This window comes from Manihot esculenta, chromosome 3 (genome assembly GCF_001659605.2).
Source record: "Manihot esculenta cultivar AM560-2 chromosome 3, M.esculenta_v8, whole genome shotgun sequence".
In the NCBI taxonomy this organism is placed as follows: Eukaryota; Viridiplantae; Streptophyta; class Magnoliopsida; order Malpighiales; family Euphorbiaceae; genus Manihot; species Manihot esculenta.
Window position 1 is genome coordinate 20,138,573 of NC_035163.2, and position 14,319 is coordinate 20,152,891.

At 36.2% G+C, this 14,319-nt stretch overlaps 1 pseudogene; it reads right to left on the bottom strand.

The window, feature by feature from the left end:
* Positions 1 to 9,547: 9,547 nt before the first annotated feature.
* Positions 9,548 to 13,779, bottom strand: LOC110621582 (annotated as a pseudogene).
* Positions 13,780 to 14,319: the final 540 nt, after the last annotated feature.

Genomic DNA, 14,319 nt, shown 5'->3' on the forward strand with positions numbered 1-14,319 from the left:
TTTGCAGGGCAAAACCTTGACACAGACCAGAAAAGGTAAAGGAGGTATATCATGAAACTCCACTCCAGATATTCCTCCTTGATCCAGTCAGCAGATAGGGAGAGCTTCCATGCCATAGTGGATATGGCCCGAAAAATGGAGGCCAGTGCCATCGTTCAGGGAACAGTCAGACAGTTAGTGGCACAGCCTTCTGGTTCCAAGACCCCAGGCTCTTCTTCTCTGAGTGCAGCAGCTTCAGGTAGCAAAAAGTGGAGTAACACCACTAGGAAGCCCAAGAAGAACAAGTTTTGGAACAAGGTCAAGTCCAGTCTGGGACTAGGGAGTGGCTCGAGCTCTGGTGCGGATAATGCAGTTTGTGCAAAGTGTAGTAGGCCACACAGGGGAGTTTGCCGGGCTGGGACAGCAGCCTGTTTCAGATGCGGGCAAGAGGGACACATGGCTCGGGAGTGTCCTAGGGCAGCTTTTGGAGCACAGTCTCAGCAGACAGCTTCTGGTAGTGTGGCTCAGCCAGCAGCTCCAGCCGTGACTCAGGCCAGTGGCAGAGGCAGAGGGAGAGGTGCAGCCTCTTCTTCAGCAGGTTTCAGAGGTGAAGGTCCATCAGCTCCAGCACGGATCTTCACGATGACTCAACAGGAGGCAGATGCATCTAACACCGTGGTGGCAGGTAACTTAGTCATTAGTTGTTCAGATGTGTATGCCTTGATGGACCCTGGTGCATCTCATTCTTTTATTGCTCCGAGAGCCGTTCAGAGGTTGGGGTTGATGATCTCTGGGTTAGAGTGTCCTCTCTGGGTCAGTGGACCCAAGTGTGATCCATCAGTGGCAGAGTCAGTCTGCCAGTGTAGTCCTGTGTTTGTTGAGGGGAGATGCTTGTCCGCCGACCTTGTGGTTCTAGATTTGACAGATTTTGACGTCATTCTAGGGATGGACTGGTTATCTACCCATGGTGCTACCTTGGACTGCAGGGACAAGGTAGTCAGGTTCAGAGGTCAGGATGGGTCAGAGGTTGTCTTCAGGGGAGACAGGAGGGGTACACCTAGAGGTCTGATATCAGCTCTTCAGGCTCGTAGGTTGCTTAGGAAGGGATGTCAGGGGTATTTGGCTCATGTGACAGAGCTTAGCAGTCAGGTTAGAGAGCCCGCCTCGGTGCCAGTGGTTAGAGAGTTTCTAGACGTCTTTCCAGATGAGCTGCCAGGTTTACCACCTGCTAGGGAGATAGAGTTCGAGATAGAGTTGATGCCTGGAACCCGATCGATCTCTATCCCTCCCTACAGGATGGCTCCAGCTGAGTTGAAAGAATTGAAGGAACAGTTGCAAGAGCTGGTAGAAAAGGGCTTCATCCGACCGAGCACCTCACCTTGGGGTGCACCAGTTTTGTTTGTGAGAAAGAAGGATGGATCCCTTAGGCTTTGTATCGACTACAGGCAGTTGAACAAAGTCACTACCAAGAATAAGTACCCGTTGCCTAGGATCGACGATCTATTTGACCAGCTAGCCGGAGCAGGTTGTTTCTCCAAAATAGATCTGAGATCGGGGTACCATCAGCTAGGGATAAGGGAAGAAGATGTTCCAAAGACAGCTTTCAGGACCAGATATGGGCATTTTGAGTTCCTTGTAATGCCGTTCGGGTTAACCAACGCCCCTGCAGCATTCATGGATCTCATGAACAGAGTGTTTAGTCAATACCTGGATCACTTTATTATTGTCTTCATAGATGATATCTTAGTGTATTCCAGGAATGCAGAGGAGCATGCCCATCATCTGAGGTTGGTTCTACAGACCTTGAGGGAACATGGCTTGTATGCCAAGTTCTCTAAGTGTGAGTTCTGGCTGAGGAGCATTTCGTTCTTGGGGCATGTAGTGTCAGAGAATGGGATAGAGGTGGACCCCAAGAAGGTAGAAGCTGTGGCTAACTGGCCTAGACCCATTTCAGTGACAGAAATCCGGAGTTTCTTGGGTTTGGCAGGTTACTACAGGAGGTTCGTTCAGGACTTCTCGAAAATAGCAGCTCCTCTGACCAGGTTGACCAGGAAGAATCAGAAGTTTGTGTGGACCAACCAGTGCGAAGAGAGTTTTGAAGAGCTTAAGAAGAGGTTGACTTCAGCACCAGTGTTAGCTCTGCCATCTAGTGATGAAGACTTTACAGTCTTTTGTGATGCGTCCCGTGTGGGACTGGATTGTGTACTAATGCAGAATGAAAGGGTAATTGCTTATGCTTCTAGACAGCTGAAGAAGCACGAGTTGAATTACCCCACGCATGACCTAGAGATGGCAGCAGTAATCTTTGCACTCAAGATGTGGAGGCACTACCTCTATGGGGTAAAATGTGAGATCTTTACAGATCATAAGAGCCTGCAGTACATCCTGAGTCAAAGAGATTTGAACTTGAGGCAGAGAAGGTGGGTAGAGCTGCTGAGTGATTATGATTGCAAGATTCAGTATTATCCGAGTAAGGCGAATGTCGTGGCAGACGCCCTAAGCTGAAAGTCACTAGGCAGTCTATCCCACATTACGGCAGAGAGGAGACCAGTGGTGAAGGAGTTTTACAAGCTCATTGATGAAGGTCTACAGTCGGAGTTGTCTGGTACAGGTGCTTTAGTGGCCCAGATGAGAGTGACACCTGTGTTTCTGGAGCAAGTGGCTCAGAAACAGCATGAGGACCCAGAGTTAGTAAAGATTGCCAGGACTGTTCAGTCAGGCAAGGACAGTGAGTTCAGATTTGACAGTAAGGGGATCCTCCGCTATGGGAGCAGACTTTGTGTACCAGATGATATAGGGCTAAAAGGAGACATTATGAGGGAGGCTCATAATGCAAGATACAGCGTTCACCCCGGAGCCACCAAGATGTATCAAGATCTGAAGAAAGTTTATTGGTGGCCAGCGATGAAGAAAGAAGTGGCACAGTTTGTGTCAGCCTGCGAAGTGTGTCAGAGGGTGAAGCTGGAACATCAGAAGCTGGCTGGAATGCTTAACCCGCTACTTATTCCAGAGTGGAAATGGGAGAATATAGCTATGGACTTCGTAGTGGGGTTACCGGCGACGTCCAACAGATTGGACTCCATATGGGTGATTGTGGACAGACTCACCAAATCTGCTCACTTCATCCCTGTCAGGAGTGGCTATTCTGTGGACAAGTTGGCGCAAGTATATGTTGATGAGATCGTCAGGCTGCATGGGGTTCCTGTCTCAATAGTGTCTGATAGAGGGCCCCAGTTCACCTCCAGGTTTTGGCGGAGTCTGCAGAATGCCATGGGTACCTGGTTGGATTTCAGTACTGCCTTCCACCCCCAGACGGACGGACAGTCAGAAAGGACCATCCAGACTATCGAGGATATGCTCAGAATGTGTGTGCTGGACTTTGGCGGTTCTTGGAGGCAGCATCTACCTTTGGTGGAGTTTGCCTACAATAACAGCCATCATGCTAGCATCGGGATGGCTCCATATGAAGCTTTGTACGGAAGGAAGTGCAGGTCACCTGTTTGCTGGGAGGAAGTTGGAGAGAAGGCCTTGGTAGGGCCTGAGCTAGTAGAGATTACCAGCAGGGTGGTACCCATAATCAGAGAAAGGATCAAGACTGCTGCAAGCAGACAGAAGAGTTATGCAGACATCTGCAGAAGACAGGTAGAGTTTCAGGAGGGGGATCTAGTATTGCTCAAGGTGTCTCCAATGAAAGGAGTGGTTCGCTTTGGGAAGAAAGGTAAACTAGCCCCACGATACATCGGACCCTTTGAAGTCTTGCAAAAGATTGGGAATGTGTCGTACAAGCTGGATTTACCTGCTTCAATGGAAAGAATCCATCCGGTTTTCCATGTTTCCATGTTGAGAAAGTTCGTGTTAGATCCGGGCAAGGTTCTTAGTGAGCCTGATGTGGAGATCCAAGAAGATCTCACCTATGTTGAGCAGCCAGTATAGATCATAGACACCCAGATTAGGAAGCTGAGAAACAAGGAAATCCCGATGGTGAAAGTCCTTTGGAACCACCACAATATGGAAGAATGCACTTGGGAGACACGGGAGTCCATGCTCCAGCAATACCCTTATCTTTTCTAAGGTTAGTTCTTATATGTTTCATGTGTTTTATGTGCATGATATGTTGTATGCCTTGCATGTGCTAGTTGAGGAACATTCGGGGATGAAAGTTCTTAAGGGGGGGAGAATGTAATACCCGGCTATACTCCGGTATCGGAATTCCTACCGTCCGGTGGAATCTCGGATGTCGGAAGCCTCTAGTAGGGTAGAAACATGTTTTCATAAAATGTTTTAATATTTTTCATGGTTTTAAGTGAAAAGGAAATGAGTTTTTGTATGAAAACAACCTTGGAGGAAAACCCAGGTTCGGCCGCCGAACCTCAAGTTCGGCCGCCGAACATGCAGGCATTTTGGGTGTGCCTTAGGCCCCCGAAGGCATAAGTGAGGGAAGTCGAGGTTCGGCCTCCGAACCTCAAGTTCGGCCGCCGAACATGGCATGCATGCGGAGGCACGTTCGGCCCCCGAACGTGGCCTGGCCAGCCACTATAAAAGGGTCCCTTAGCCGAAATTGGCGAGCTTTTCTCCCCATTGTCGGCCAAGGTGAGCTCTCCGCCGTCTCTCACCAATCTTTGAGTTTTTCCTTCAAATCTTTCACAATTTTCACAAGTTTTCATCTTGTTTTGAAGATTTTCGAGTTTAAAGCGAGTTTTGGAGCTTTGAGGTTCAAGAACTCAAATCTCTCCCATCTTCGAGCTAGGGTCGTTTTCCTCTCGATCTTCAAGAGGTAAAAGCCGATCTTAAGCTCATTGCATGTTTTAAGTAAGTTTTATAAAGATCTATGGGGTAGAATGCATGTTTAGCTTATGGTTAGATTTATGAGTTCATGATGTGTTTTTGAACAATGTGGCTTGCAAATGCATGATTGATGTGTTGTAGCTGGGGTTTTAGATAGTTTGAAGCCCTTAGGAGCTTGTATGCTTGTGTATGTGTGTTGTAGAATAGGTTTATGCATGTTTGGATGGATTGGGAGGCGTTTATGCATAGAAGAGCTGAGTTTCTGTCACTAAGGGAGAAACCAGGTTCGGCAGCCGAAGGAACTTTCGGGCACCGAACATGCTTGTGGAAGCAGCCTTCGGCTGCCGAAGCTTGCCCCCCAAAGGAGACTTTCGTCTCTGTCTGGGAGTTTCGGCCGCCGAAAGTGCCGCCGAACATGCATGAGTTTCGCCTCTGTCTGGGAGTTTCGGCCGCCGAAGGTGCCGCCGAACCTGCCTGACTTTCGGCTCTGGAGGGACTTTCGGCTGCCGAACCTGCCGCCGAAAGTGCCCTGTCCAGCCTTCCTTTGCATGTTCTTGCATGAATGTTTTGAGGTGTTTTAGAGGGTTTTTGGGGGATGTTTTTAGAGTTATGTTCTAGTTGTTTGGTCCCTCATTTGAGTCCACCTGTGTAGGTTTGGACCCGAGGAACCGAGGACCTCAGCAATGAGTCAGCTGCTTCAGTCAGTGTCAGAGCTAGCCAGAGGTGAGTAGAATAAACCTTTACAATCTAAAGCAAATAAATTATAAAGTTTTGAGCATGTTCATGCATCATGAATGCCATGTGATGAATTAGGTTGTTTGCATTAGAATTCACGAATATGTTGCATTGCATTTATGATGTTGATGTGGATTGGTTATTGGATGACCCTTTAGTCCTCATATGATATGATGATGTTACGGCATGATACGGTATGGAAGTCCAGGTTGTACCCATTCTACGTCCCTGGCACGATGTAAGAGAAAGTCCAGGTTGTACCCATTCTACGTCCCTGGCACATTGGAATGCTATGTTATGTTATGTTAAGAGAAAGACCGGTTGACCCATTCTACGTCCCGGCACTTTGGAAGGTAGAGGACTATTGGTGACAATACCATCCGAGATGTGATTTGTTGTGATGTGTTGCATTACATGATGGCATGAGATTTTAAATGTTGTTTTCTATTATTCTGCTCACTGGGCTCTAGTAGCTCACCCCTTTTTCCTAATCCCCCAGGATTGCAGGTACGGGCTAGACAGAGAAGTCAAGAAGAGTAAAGTCATGCTTGTAATAGATAGAAAGTGGACATGATAAATTGTAAAATGATGTAAAGTTCGAATAGTCATGTTATGTAAAATGATATTGAGGATTAGAAGTTGTGCTTGACCCTATGGATGTTGTTATCCCTTTTATTACATGATCTTAGATGTTTGTTGATGTAGATGTAAACCAACTCAACACATGTTATGCCACCCATTGGGGGCATTGATGAGATCCCACAGAGGGGTCAAGTTTATGATTATGACTATGTATAGTGCATGCACAGGTTGAGTTTGGTGTATGAGTGAATGTATGAAAGAAAAGTTTTAATTTCTATGTATATTGTTGATCATGTATGGGATTAATCAAGTTCACAGGATGCATGTTAGGCTTGCTACGGGTCCCGGCGGCCTTAAGCTGACCTGGATCCTAGCGCCGGTAGTGGTCCGATTTTTGGATCGTTACACTTCCAGTCGACGTCATTCGGAGCATCGTCTAATGACTCTTCTTTCTCAAACTTGGCCTTCCCTTTGGATCGTGTCTAGATCGCCTCTTTCCGAGTCCTTAGGGTATCCACGGAGGCTTCCTCCCCCCCCTGGGAGCTATGAATGATGCCTCCCCTTGACATTTGTATTGCTCGAGAGTGGCCTGCAACCTTTTGATGTATTAGAGCATTTGCTTATTGTTCCGATAATTGAGATCTGCTTCGTTAACCATAGAATATGTGTTTAGTCCACTGCTAGGAGCGGAAGAAATGATAACGCCTTCATTGGTAGCAAACTTAGCAGCAACTCGCGAACTGCTGGTCATTTCGAGAGAGAGAAAAGAAAGATTTTTTTAAGAGAAAGGGGATAAGAGACCGGTTTTAGTCCAAATGAACATAGAGAATTCGATAGAGTTCCTTACCACAAAACCAAATAATATGGCTGAAACGAAGTTATGTCGTGATTGGTCACTTTGCAAGAAAGAGAACGTGAAGTGGTTGGCGCCTATGGCAGCCACTCCGATACTCAAATGAGTAAATCAAAGAAAATGGTGAATATAAGGAATTGTTTAGAATTCAAGAGTAGTTATGTAAGAATGCGTACCTTGGTTTCTACGATTATTAGCTTATTATCGCAACTCCTAAAAATCTGGTTGATATCGGCTAATTGATAGAGAATTTCATGATTATAGGTTTAAATGGAGATCAGTTGTACTATATCTGTTAACGGTAACTTCCCATAAAGTTTCGTCTTGTAGTTGAGAGGGCGAATTTTAATGAAAAGGTAAGACTTGAAGCGTCCGTATCTTTTTTTTTTTCGATGGGACTGAATATTATCAGATGAAACTCTTGTCCCGTGATCCTATTTTCGAGTGTCACCACATAACTTATTTTCGACAATTATTATGTTATATCAATTTCTGATTAGTCACGAAAAAAATTAAAATTATTTATTTTTATATCATTTGAAATTAAAAAAATAAACTTTGAGTAAATTATAAAAATTACAAACTAAGGTGTAAATTACTATTAAAAATGCAATAAAATATTATTACTAATAGATTAAAAACTTTGATATACAAAATTACTAATAAAAATTGCAAACAAAATATCGTTAACATATTATAACAAAAAACTAAAAACAAGTAAATCATTCAAAAATATATTATAATTTTTTCTATATATATGTATTTTTCAAAAGTAATTATTTATTTATATTTAGTTTTGTAATGAATTACAAGTTCATCTACAACTTAAAAATAAAATTTGATATTCATTTCTAAATTTAAGAAATTTTTTCAAAGTTGAAATTTGAAAAGGGCAAATTTATAGACTTGGAGAGCAATTATTCTAAATTATGCGCAATTTTTTCCCCTTTAAGAGCAAATTTTCATCATCACAGTATTAATTTAAATAGTTATTTCCTCGGCAGTTTGATTAGAAAATTCATTTAAATGTGAAATTTTAGGCTTTGATGAAAAATAATATTTTTTATATTTTTTTATAAAAATATAAAATTTTAGGCTTTGATGAAAATTCATTTAAATGTGAAGTTCCAAAATTTCGAAAGTTTATTTTTTTATAACATACTAAAAATTTAAAAAAATATTTTAAAATATTATAACAAAATTAAAATATAATTTCACCTCTTTTTGGCTACTTTCTCCGGCCATTTTGCTTTTTCAAGTTAAAAAACAAAAACAATTATTTTTCAAACTTTAGTCGAAGAAAAAAAAATTTTCGAATCAAAGTAAAAAGTTTACCACACTTTTAAATTTTTTTCGAATTAGAGTAAAATTTTTTTCCCGATTAGAGTTGCTTTTCATCATGGTCTGATAAAAAAATTTTTCAGATCAGAGTTTAAAATATTTTTATTTTTTTTAATTTAAAAAGTAAAAAGCCCTCTCAATTCATGTTCAAACAAGAAAAATCTAAAAAAAAAAAATTTTTTTTTCCTTTCTCCCATTTCCCTAAAGCCAAACAAAGTATTATTAAGGATGCATGTACGGTAGCAGCCTAGTTGTTCAAACTTTCCAAAATCGCGAAAGCTTCTTCTTTTAAATATAAGGTGGTTTGTTCTTCCTAATATGAATTTTAGGCGTCCAAAATTTACTCAAATACAAAAAATTTTATAAAATTTTCACAAACGCCTAATATTCATAGGCTACAACAATAATCTATTGTAAGAAAAAAAATATATTTTTTTTGAAAAATTTACAATTTAATTTTTGGATACTATCATTATTAATAAGTTAGTCCCTGTATTTTTAAAAATTTATTAAAATGTCATTATCCTTTCTTTCCGTAACAAAATAGTTATTTCGTTTTTTTTCTGTTAAAAATAAATAAAAGATGAGTGAGAAAATTTTTAAAATCTAATTTTATCTTCAAATAAAACTTTTTTTTTAGTTCTTGGATATTACTATTATTAACAAGTCAGTTCTTATATTTTCAGAAATCTATTAAAACGTATTTATCTTTTCTCATATCTATTAAAATATCATTATCTTTTCTCATATATATTAAAATTCCCTTATCTTTTCTTATATCTATTAAAATGTTTTTATCATTTCTTTCTATCAACAAAATAGTTTCATCCTCCTCCTCCTTCTCCTTCTCCTTCTCCTCTTCGACCTCCTTAAAAAAAAAAGAAAAAGAAGAAGATGATGATGAAGGAGAAAAAGAAGAAAAAGAAAAAGAAGAAGGAGAAGAAGAAGAATCTCCTCCTCCTCTTCCTTAAAGAAGAAGAATAAAAAGAAGAATTGAAGAAGAAGAAGAAGAACCAAAGAAGAAGAAGAGGAGGAGGAAGAATCGGTGAAGAAAAAGAAAGAGAAGAAAAAGAATGTGGTAATTTGGTTTTTTGCTATATTTTTAACGGTAAAAATAGATGGAATGATTATTTTGTTGATGGAGAGGAAAGATAAATACGTTTTAATAGTTTTCTGAAAATATAAGAATTGATTTGTTAATAATGATAATACGTAGGGATTAAATTGTAAATTTGTTTTTTTTTTGTTAAAAAGTAAAAATTAGAGAAGGGTTCACGTCCCTGACCAGCGCAACTCCTCAGCACTATGGGCAAAGCGGCAACTAGTCCCAAAAGTGCAAGATCCTTCAGCAAACTTCTTACAGAGCTTAGTTTTAAAGTTGTTTGGACGGAACACTTGGCTGATATCCTCAATTTGCTCACGAAACAGGGCAATTGCGTCATTGATTTGATTACAAGTACCCTCAAACTCAATATTCCTTAAGTTGGGGTCAGTCTCATGCTCCCTTATGGAAAAATGGGCCCCTGTAACTCGCCAAATTCTCTTCTGGTTTCCACCATGCTTCCCAATGATGGCTCCGGCAAGTGAAGCATCAACACTGAGCTTAGTAGTTTCCGCAGCTCCCACCCACACCATGGGCGAAAAGGCATTTAACCCCAAACCTACAACCTTCAGCTGTATTGTATTTATTGCACAAACGGCTCTTCACAACTTTGACGCCACCAGGAACGTAATGCAAGAAACGGCATCTGTCACCATCTGGGCACCCACAAGTACTGAAAAACGAAGCACATCACATTGTGAGAAACTTTCTGCAGCATCAAATTCCACGCTAATTCATAGGTTGCAATTATATGAAGTCAAAGAAAATCATATTTATCCTTTTCTTTTTCCTCCAAGAGGAGATAAAACCGAGGATTTATCAAAACAATGAAACACAGCACACTCGTGTATGTGCATGCACACGTTTGAGACAGAATGCATATGAAGATTAAGCAAATACATATAACTATACGGGTATAAAAGGAAGGAAGAGATTCCTCCAAAAGCAATAATAATTGAAAAAAATAAATAAATAAAAACCCTCCATGTCTCTTCTTATCATACCAAAAGTGAAAGAACTGATGGACAAGTGAAGATAATTAAAAATCCTACCATTAATATATTATCATCCTCTTCAATTCACCATTACCCTTAACAAGCCTTCCTCTTCTGATTAATTTATTTTTACAACCTAGTTGAATTTGATTACACTGAATTTTAAAATAAAAATAACTATCCATGAAAGTTAATCCTGGCAATAGGACCTATCCAATTTGTATTAGAAAGGGAGTATAGGAGAAAATAAAGTCAGCAATTCGTTTTACTATAGCCTTTTTGGAGTTACAAGAATTAATTGATTCGATGTTGTCTTTCTTACAGTCAATATTCTTCATACTACAGCTTTTAGGAGAAGGGTTCTCCTAAAATTATTAACAGATTTCTCAATTTTAATAAAATTAATTATTAAATATTTATAATTTTAAATTTGAATTAAAATATTCTCATAATTTCAAAATAGATCTATTAAGTACCATGCACTTTTATTCCCTCTAACCCTTTACATCTCATCTACAAGAATGAAATCAACAAGGCTGCTCCCAAACAATCTAAGAGAAAAGCTCACACTGAGGAATTAGTTTTAAATTTTAAAATAGACTTATATCAAATTTAATTTTTATTGTTGTTCGATAAAAGTTGATGATAACATTTTAAAAATGACATTTTAGAAATAAAATTTCAAGACGTACACGTTAAAAGTATAATAAAAAACATATATTTATCTTAAAATTTTAAGTAAAAATTTCACCATGTAAAAATTAATTTTACATTTGAATTATTATTTTGAATATTTTTATAATTTTGAATGTTTAATTTTTTTTATTATAAATAATTTTTTTATTATTTTTAAATTTTTTAATTTTTTAAAAATTTTAATAAACTTTTTTATTTTAATTTATAATTTTTTTATATCATCTTAATCAAAACCGTATTGATTAAAAATTTTAACGGATCTGCGATAAAGCATTTAAACTGACTTCTCTACCTTATCAAATGATGGATTCAGAAATCACTCAACATTTCACAGAATCGCCTCTTCTTTGACAATGTAAATCTTTAACTCTTTCCTTGTTTATTTCTTTATACAATTTTGGAAAGCTTTGGATTCATGTAAGTTTAATTTTCCTTTTCGTTTTGTTTTTTATTTTTGGATCTACGGAGCCATGGATTCTAGGTCTTCTCAAACAAGGAAAAAAGAAGAGCACTTGATTTGTATTCAAACGCCTGACAAGGATTGTGTGTACGAGGACAGGTTCAAATTTGGGAAATTTGTGGCCCGGGAAGCTATAATTGATGAAAAATTCTGGGTAGATTATCGTTCTTCTTTATCTCAAACAAACTGATTTTTTTTCATGAAAATTCTATATGGGTTTGTTGCTTTTGCTGATAAATTATGTTCTATGCTTGTTCCTTTTCCTCCAAAATTCTATATGGGTTAACAAAGTGAGAGAATTTAAACTGCCCGAGCAATGAAGACTTGATGTTACTGGCAAAATTGAGAATCGAGGGAACGGATATTGCAATAAGCGATAAAGATCTACGATTGCCCACTGAGAGTGAGTAATGAATGCGGGAAGAGAGGACAGCAAAGGAGAAGGATGGGAGAGAAAAGAGGAAAGGATAGAGTTTTGGCTAAAAAAAATTAGGATAATTTTGTAATTTCTTGCTAATTTAATAGTTTTATTTTAAAATTATAAAAAACATTTTAATGGGAGTTAAAATTATAAAGATTTAATAATTAATTTTATTAAAATTCAGAAATTCACGGGAGAAAGAGTTCTAAGCAATTGGTCGGTTTGGTTTAAAATCAAATCGAATCGAATAAATTAAAAATCAAAATTTTAGTATTTGTAAAAATTAAATTGAATTGATTTTGGTCAAAAATTGAATCGAACTGAACTGATTCAGTTCGGCTTGATACGTTTAAATTTTTAAGAAATTTTTTATTTTTTATACTTTATTTTTATTAATTTAAAATTTAATTAAAATATTTTAATTTTAATATAATTTAATCTCTTTATATTATTAAAAATAATATATTATTATCACTAATCGGTTAGATTTATTTTTTTTATTTTTTTTTCTAAAATTAAATCGAACTAAAATAATTAAAATTTTTAAAATTAAAAACTAAATCAAATTAAAATGAATAAAAAATTAAAAAAAATTAAATTAAAATTTGAATTGAATCAAGTTTGTTCCTTTTCTTTTTCACAATAAATCACAAATCACTTTGGAAACTGTTAATACCATTATAATGTAGTATTCATCATATAATTTTTTAATTACAAAAGACTAAGCATTTTTCTAAAAAAAATTCAAATGATACAGAGCGTAAAGATCAGAAAATTCAGTAAAATGATTGCAGCTACGGCTACCAGAAATTAAGGAAATCAAGAATAAAAAACTTTTTGCAACAAAAATTAATTACACCTTCATTTAAAATATCCAGTACTGCACCTAGCCAGTACTGAGCATTATTAGAACTTAACAGTCACCTCAGCCTAATTCATGATGTATTAAAAAAATAAAATAAAATAAAAAGCATATAACTTAATATAATCAAATAATAATTACTATAAAAATTTATAATTTAATTTTTAGTATTATTATTATTAACAAGTCAGTTCTACATTTTTAAAAATCTATTGAAATATTTTATCTTTTATCTCCATCAACAAAATAATCTTTCCATCTATTTCTATCATTAAAAATATGGCAAAATATTAAATTATCTTTCTTATTTTCCTCCTCTTCTTTCTTTTTCTTTTTCATTGATTCTTCTTCTTCTCTTCTTTCTTCTTCTTCTTCTTTATTGATGGTTCCTTCTCTTCCTCTTCTTCTTTGATTCTTCTTTTTCTTCTTCTTCTTCTTTGATTTTTTTTTTAATTTTTTTTTCAATTTTTTCTTTAAGGGAGATGAGGAGATTTTTCTTCTACTTCTTCTTTTTTCTTTTTCTTTTCCTTCATCATCGTCATCATCTTCTTCCTTTTTCTTTTATTTTGAGGAGGAGGAGGGATTCTTCTTCTTCTCTTTCTTCTTCTTTTTCTTATTCTTCTTTTTTTCTTCTTCTTTTCCTTCATTATTGTCATCTTCTTCTTCTTTTTTCTTTTATTTCGATTCTTCTTTTCCTTCATTATTGTCATCTCCTTCTTCTTTTTTCTTTTATTTCGAGGAGGAGGGATAAATTTTTGAAAATATAAGAGTTGACTTATTAATAATGAAAATATTCAAAAACTAAAATATAAATCTCTCGAATTACTAAAACATAACTAACCAAATTCATAAAAGTCATACCAACAACTTTAGGAATAAAATTTTATTTTAGATGGGTAAGATTTGAACCTGAAAAACTTTGTGCATGGCATGATTTTGCGTCCTTTACCAGTTGGAGTGGACTCCATTCCTGTTGCAAAAAAATTAGTTAATTAAATTAAATTTAAAAAATTAATAATATAATACAATATTTTCTATTTTTTTTATAAAATATATAGTCTCTTAATTTAAAATTTATATACAAAATAAATATACTTTATATTCATAATTATAATGTATATTATATATAATAAATATTTATTAAAATGAACTCCTATTATAATAAAATAGTATATACAAATATTATATACAAAAATATTTCATTATGAACTATTGCAAATCATGTGAATATTATCCTTATTTGGCAAACTCTATTAAATAACAATAGTATTAAATAAAATAAAAATATCTTATTCAAATTTTATTTTGTTAACATTTTAAATATTCATATATGAATATGTAGGAATGACGGGAAATAATACAATGGATAAAAAAAAAGAATATTATTGAAATAAAATATTTATTTAAAAAATATTTTATTAATCAAACAGAATTTCAAGGATTTTATAATAATTTTCTTTTTTAAAAACTATATAGTAATTTACCATTCAAATTTACAAATTAAATTT